Source organism: Aythya marila (assembly GCF_965140915.1).
Source record: "Aythya marila genome assembly, chromosome: 2".
NCBI classification, from domain to species: Eukaryota; Metazoa; Chordata; class Aves; order Anseriformes; family Anatidae; genus Aythya; species Aythya marila.
In genome coordinates this window covers 59,655,668-59,663,498 of record NC_139043.1, presented here as the reverse complement: position 1 = coordinate 59,663,498, position 7,831 = coordinate 59,655,668, and positions in this window count along the sequence as shown.

The following is a 7,831-nucleotide window of genomic DNA, read 5'->3' as shown; positions in this document are numbered from 1 at the left end:
TGTGGCTACTTTCCTTGTACACAGGTATCAATGTACAATGGCCGGGTTAAATCCTGGGCCTTTGTGCAGGCACTAGCTTGAAACTTGGTCACTGGTGAATGCCAGATCTATAGCAATAAGAGTATGTCTCCTATGTAAACCTCATGTGGGCAGTGTTTCAAGCTGTTTTACTGCATGCTTTCTGTTTTCAGCTGTGTCACCAGTCGTGCTGCAGTGCCTGAGATAGTCACATAAGATGTAAAGGAGATTACAGAGAAAGCTATGCATGGACCTGGGAATTGTAGGAGAGTTGCAAGGTGTGTGCAAAAAAGAAGGCGTTTGTTTACAAACAGAAGAGTGTCAAACATACATGTATAACATGCTGTCAATGCAGCTGAAAGAATTAACTATTTTAGTATTCCAGTTTTTACAAAGGAGGTGAAAGGTGTTCAAGTAAATTGATGATGTAATTGCACACTTGTGGTAGATTTCACATCCCTAAAATTAGCCTGGGTTATGCTTTTACAAATTCATTTGTTTTTAAGCTGACACTAGAAGTGACAGCAGGTATAATCATGAGCTTTACCTGTGACATGGCATGTCCATGTAATATTGTTCTTAGCATCTTTAGAGAGGCATTTTAGTTTAGTTTTGCTTGAAAAATGCATCAAAATGTTTTCTGCTAAGGCAAGATCATGTATTATGGCCCATGTAAAATAAGCAGGTTGCCTCAGTCCCAATCATGTGAATGTGTGTGTGCACGTGACATACCACAACTTGGTAGTATTTAGTATTTTGGGGGGTTATTTTCATAACTTTCTGCCCAGTTCCAGAATGTATTGAAGTCTCTGTGAATGTGACAATGACTCTAGATGACTCTAGCTGTCCTGTGAACAAATGAGGGGTTGAATTTTAAGTATTCACAGTCCAGCACGGTTGATAAGCCTAAAATTCACTTCACTTTTTAGGTACTGAATAATTTTTCTATTGTGCTCAGCTGTATATATTTAGATAGATGAACTGAAATTGCTTTGTCCAGATAAGGGATATTGGCAGTTTTTCATAACAAGACAGATTCCAAGACAAGCCTTCCTACCTATATAAAACTGTAATATTGACTGAGAACATACGTGAGAAACATCAGCCTAAGTACTGTCAGAAAGTTCCTCCCATCAAGGTGCTGTTCCAGTATTCAGAACTGCTATATCAAATTTCCATGCTCCAGAGAAGAGTTAAGTGTTAAATAATTGAAAATGTTCTAATTATAGCATCTCACAGCTATTAGATACACTAATCTTTAACTGGGTCAGTTCATATACATATATATAAAAAAAGGCAATTAGCTAAGCATTGTTATCAGAGTACAAGATAAGGGGAATTGCCACACGAATCCCATGTGCCTACCTCTTTTAGATTACTCTCTGTGTGTTCAGCAAAAATTTTATCAGAAAGAAACTTTAATGTGCACAGTTACAAAATAAGTTTTCCCCAGATAAATTTTTCTCTTATTCTCAAATAATTAGAGGTGATGTGGTCCCCTTTGGAAGGGTTAAAACTGGTATGCTTCCTTAGAGACCTCTTAAGAAAATCATTATTATTACTACTTTGTTTATTTTTGTCAGTTGTTTTCTGCATCTTGCTAAATTCCTGACTCAGTAATATGCTTGACAGTGCACACCATGGGAACATTGTGATTCATGTGAAAAATTAAATTTTCTGTAATTTCATATTTCTTCCATTTCTGTTTATTTTTCCATTTCATTGAATGGTACTTTGTTTTTCTAAAAAAAAGAATAAAAATAAAAATAAATAAATAAAAAAGGCCTGATAGATTTTCAAGTCATATTCTTGCATAAATTCAAGTTAACTATTTGTTTCATTGACAATACTGTACTCTTATTATAGAACAAAGGAAAACTTTGCATACTGGTAATACTTTTCAATGCCAGCAGTTCAGAAGATATTTTGAATTCAGTATTCAGTGCAACTTGCTTTTTGTGGTTATTTTTTTTTGTTTGTTTGTTTGTTTTTGGTGTTTGTTTCATTTTGTTGTTGTTTTGTTCTTTTTGTTTGTTTGGGGGAGGGCACTTTTTCTATTAATCTTACATCTAGTGATCACTTTTTTTTTCTCCTCTGAAGAGTAAAAATCAAAATAAATCACCAGCAATATCTTCACTGGTCTGCTTCCAGCATTTTCTTGGAATTGCATCTTTCCAGAATCCCTCAGCTGAACTGTAGATCAGAGAAAACAGCAGCTCCCTAACAGTCTACAGTAACTCAAAATACAGAATTGGGGTCTGGGACAGTGAGTAAAATCAGTGGTTCCAGTTAGAACTACAAGATGTATAAAAGATGTTGTTGCTGTGATTATCTGAATTGTTGCTGTGATTATCTGAATTGATGATTGGTCAGGAGATCAGAGGTAATGTGTTCTTTCACTTAGTGCCATGGGATTTTAGAGTGATCAGCAGTGATACAGCTATAAAGTCAGCATGTAACTGGAACTTCAGTAAGAGTTTGTAAAAAGTGATGATGTATTCAAACAATTATTTTATCTATCCTGGCTGATCTTCTATCTAAGGTTAGCTAAATCCAATGCTGCTTAGCTTTTATGAACCAACAAGTTCTAGCCTAGTTTAATATGGCCTATAGTTTACGGCTTTACAATCCATAAATACTACATGTTTTTTCATGTTACCTTAACGCTCTACATCACTTCCACAGTTATGGAGTATAAATATTTTGTTCCAGAGGATAACATCAGAATAGTGGTATCTGTATTTATTTTACTACAGACATAGAGACCAAGCCAGTTCTACTTCACAACTTACTGAATAGCACTTCTGGCACTGTAGACAAAGGCATTTAACACTGACAAGCTTTGATGTTTTCCTCCTCTCTCACTGAAGGTGATTAAGATCCTCTAATGCCAATAGACAGAGATTTAAAAAAAAAAAAAAAAAAAAAAAAAAAGTTTCATAGCAAATAGTCATGTATGTAGAAATGCATTTATGCTGACAGTGCATATCTTTTCCTCAGAGCATAGTGGAAATATGTCTAACATTCGATTTCTGATTGATGTTAGCATTATACTCCCCAAGTGTTCATTGTCTGAGTCTTTTCCCAAAAGTACTAGGGACACATGACTTAAATTAACCTCATGACTGGATGTTGGAGGGCTGGCTTCACATGCACACATTTTCCATTTACAGGGTTTCACAGGACAACATAACTGGCATTCATAACTGGACATTCTTTGCTCAACCCACATTTCTCATCCTTCTATGATTCTTCTGATCATTTTTATAACTAAAAGCAGATGTTGCACCATCATTCAAGTTCTTTGGTGATCAGAGCTGAAATCAGTGGAACCATGAACTGTTCCAGCTTCCCTTTAAAGTAGAGACAAAGTGCATGTAAAGGGCCTATAACCCACATACTATGTGAATATCAGTAATAACTATGATATGTTGAAGTTCTACATTAAAAATGTTACTGTTGTAAGGAGAAAAGAGGGAAGAATGAGAGCTAAGAGTTAGCTGAAACTGAGGAGCTGAAAACAATGGAACTCATTGAGAAAGTAATTGAGGTAGAGAAGAGATGAAATAGATGGGAAAACTGTGCTTAAATGAGCTTCCTACTGGTATGTCTCAAAGCTCAGGAGATCAGCTTACTTATCTTGTTCTTCCAGATAAGGAAGCAGAGAGCTAGGGAGTGAAGGTAACTGCTGAAGTTTGATGCAGCAGCAGAACGAGCAACCAAGCTGCAGCTTACCTGATTCCACCATAACACATCCGGAACAGAAGTAAGGAGGAAGCATTCAAAGGAGAAAAGAAAGAAATTGGGAAAGAGACTAGCGAAACACCAGAGGAAAAACTGTAAAAACACACACAAAAACTGTGAAAAAGCAAAATGGAAAAATGGGAGCAAGAGAAAATGAAGGGTATGGAAAACAGAAAAGGTATAAGGTGAGATAAATATTGATATAGACAACTCTAAGATTGGAAAAATAAGTTACAATGGGTTTATGTTATTCTCATGACAGAAGTGTGAAATGACTAGGTCTACTTTGAGCTATTTTGAACCGATATTGGTTTGGATGTGATTGTTAGGTTTAAGTGTTCTGACTGTGTATATATTGGGAACTGAGTAATATAAAATGCAGACTGAAAGAGAAGCAGCACTCAGTGGTAAATACGGATTTCAGCAAAATAGTGCATGTGGGAGGGACACATTTTTCAGGAAAGGTAATACCATAAAGGACCTTAGTCCCAACACATGCCATTTAAAAGTGTTACACAAATGCCATGTGGATATGTTTTCCATGTAAGCTACATATTTTATATCATCCTATTCTGGTTAAGTATTTTGATATTGCTTTTCATATCTTATGATGGAATAACTGACTGGGTGGATGAAGGGAAGGCAGTGGATGTTGTCTACTTTGACTTCAGCAAGGCTTTTGACACTGTCTCACAAACCATCTTCATAGGGAAGCTCAGTAAGTGCAGCCTAGATGAGTGGACGGTGAGGTGGGTTGAGAACTGGCCGGATGGCAGCGCTCAGAGGGTAGCAGTGAGCTCTCTAGTCTAGTTGGAGGCCTGTAGCTAGTGGTGTCCCCTGGGGGTCAGTACTGGGTCCAGTCCTGTTCAACTTATTCCTCAATGGTCTGGATGATGGAACGAAGTGCACCCTCAGCAAGTTTGCTGACAACACAAAGCTCAAAGGACTGGCTGATACCCCAGAGGGCTGCGCTGCCATTCAGAGGGACCTCAACGGGCTGCAGGGTTGGGCCAAGAGGAACCTCATGAAGTTCAACAAGGGCAAGTGCAGGGTCCTGCACCTCGGGAGGAATAACCCCAAGCACCACCACAGGCTGGGGGCTGACATGCTGGAGAGCAGCTCTGCAGAGAGGGACCTGAAAGTCCTGGTGGTTAACCACAAGTCAGCGTTGTGCCTTGGTGGCCAAGAAGACCACCTAGGTGTCCTAGGGGGTATTCAGAAGAGTGTTGCCAGCAGGTCAAGGGAGGTGATCCCTCTACTCAGCCCAGGTGAGGCCTCACCTGGAGTACTGTGTCCAGTTCTGAGCTCCCCAGTACAAAAGGGACGTGGAGCTACTGGAGCAAGGACAGAGGAGGGCTACGAAGATGATCAGATGACTAGAGCACCTGTCATACAAGGGAAAGTTGTGAGAGCTGGGCCTTTTTAGCCTGGAAAAGTGAAGACTGAGGGGAGACCTCATCAATGTGTATAAATATCGGAGGGGAGGCTGTCAAGAGGATGGAGTCAGTCCCTTTTTGGTGTCTGCAACTGACAAGAGACAATGGGCACAAAGTAAAACATGAATATGTCTGAATATGAGAAAACTTTACTGTGAGGGTGACAGAGCACTGGCACAGGTTGCCTGGAGAGGTTGTGGAGTCTCTGTCGCGTTAAGGGGTGTAGCTGATTAACCGTTACGGGCCCGGTCAGATTCAGGTTACTGAACCAGTCGGACATTCACCAAAAAACACATTAACCGTCTGGGGGTCCAGTCAGACATTCACCAAAAACGCATTAACGGCCTGGGGGTCCGTTCAGACATTCACCAAAAATGCATTAACCGCCTGGGGGTCTGGTTAGATTCAGAACACTGAACTATCACGGATAACCACCCTCACCCTCGTTGCACTCAATGAGAGTTATCACAATGCAATCAAGTATGGTTTATTACAGCAACAGATAATCAGGTTCTTTTGGATTGCCGGCGATAGTGACTGTCTGCAAAAGCAAGTTAGTATGCATAAAATACACAGGTGTTATAGGTGTTGTAGGTGTTACAGGTGTTATAGATGTTTATAGATGTTACAGATGTTACAGAGGTTATAGGTGTTGCAGGTGTTACAGATGTTACAGGTGTTTACAGGTGTCACAGGTGTGCAGCCTAGAAATAAACGCGTTAAAAGGATCAAAGACTCTATAGAGATTTATAAGCAAGTATTCAGATCTCACCCAAAGGCGTCCCAATGAGGGGGGAAGAGAGGCTCAGCCCGTCGACTGATCCCAGGAGTCAGGAGGTCCTAAGGATATTGTCCTCGGGATGGTATCTCCCCTGACGGTGGTATCTTCCCTAACATCCCCTTTCTCTTGGGCCAATTTATATTATTTTCTATCTTTTAGGTGGAGCTTGAGTGGCTCTAGTCAAGCATATCTTAGTTATGATTGGTGTAAAGTTTTCCCGTCTCCGTTTAAAGCAATAGGCTCCGAGAAATTCAGAGCGCATGCTCAGTGAGGGGTGGTCGCACCTTGGAGGCGGGTAGCTTTTGGGATGGAGGTGTGTTTTGGTATTATAATGATATTATAATGAGCAAAAAGTACACTAGGGTACAGCATTTGTCAAAACATGACAGGTCTTTGGCTTAGGGTGGCAAAAAGTGCAGCTTTGTGCACAAGAACAATCGAGGTCCCATCTGATTACAGAGCCTAGCCGTGGTGTCTCCACTCCACTCTATGCTCCGTGCTGTTCCTTAGAGCTAGCACACCAAGTTTCCCCAGCGCGATAGCATCTAAGGCTGGGAGCCTAGGGAACGCTCAGATAAAGCAGTTATGCCCTACCCTGAAAGCCTCTTCAATGCTGTACCTTTTCCTTAAAAATGTGAATGTTAGTTTTATTTTCCTAGTTACTTCAGGCATTTACACCACAGTCTCCTTCTCTGGAAATACTCAAAACCCTCCTGGATGCAATCCTGTGCAATGTGCTCTAGGTGACTCTGAGCAGGGGGCTTGGACCAGATGATCTCCAGAGGTCCCTTCCAACATTAACCATTCCGTGATTCTATGATAAACTTTTCCAGTTGGTAAGAAAGTTGTGAGTGCTAAGTGCCATGACTAGCCCAGATGGAGTACAGAGAAAAATGAATTTGTAAAGCTACCAGAGCTAAGCAAATGCAAATATGTCATTACCCAGCTGTTTATTACAGTAATCCCACTATCTTGTTTTTAGGGAGTACATAACTGTTCGCAAGTGTAGGGGGATGTGTGTGACAGGTTTGGAGGCGGTCACTGATGATTGGAAGCTCCTCAATCAGGTGACATTAAGATGTCCTTGCATTGAGCAAGAGTAGTAGGAGCAACTGCCCACACAAACTCCTTGTGTGTATGTGTTCATTTGTAGTGTTCAGAATCTGGACTGGATTGCTTCATTTTGGTAGTAGCTGATGTTTATCTGTACACATCATAAAAATATTCTCTGGGTTGCACATGCAGTGAAAGCATAGAAGCCTTTTCCCACATCATAGAGTTCAACCATCTACATACAGAAGGCAGGTGAAAGTTGGGATGGGAAATGGTTAGAGTAGACTGTCCAAAATCAGAGCAGACTAATGACAACATGAGATGAGAATGAAAATTACTTGAATCCCAATCCAGTAAATTGTCCACTAAGACCTGCAGTTGTTCTGCGTAGCAACAGGCACCACAATAAACTTGGTCATGTCACATTATCCTGCTGGTTTTTGGAGAGAAACAGACACACTCAGAGGGATGCTCAACCCCCTGGTACATGTACCATCCCCTCAAAGCAGCTATTGCCCTCCCTTGTGTAAAGTGGAAGCTATGTACCAAGTCTGCACTTGAGCATGCCAGTTATGTACCATAAGTACAGTAAGTTACTAAAGCCTGTCAACCCTTACACAAACACAAAAGCACACAGAGGTATATAGTTGGGACCTAGGAGTATGTGTATAATTAATCAAGCAATAGTTTGCCATACTCTTTACTCATTGTGACTTACTTACTTCCTCATAACTGGTACAAGATGGTGCCAAGTGAAAGTTTCTAGCTCTTTCCTTTTGTTGGTGGGTGATTCTCTCCA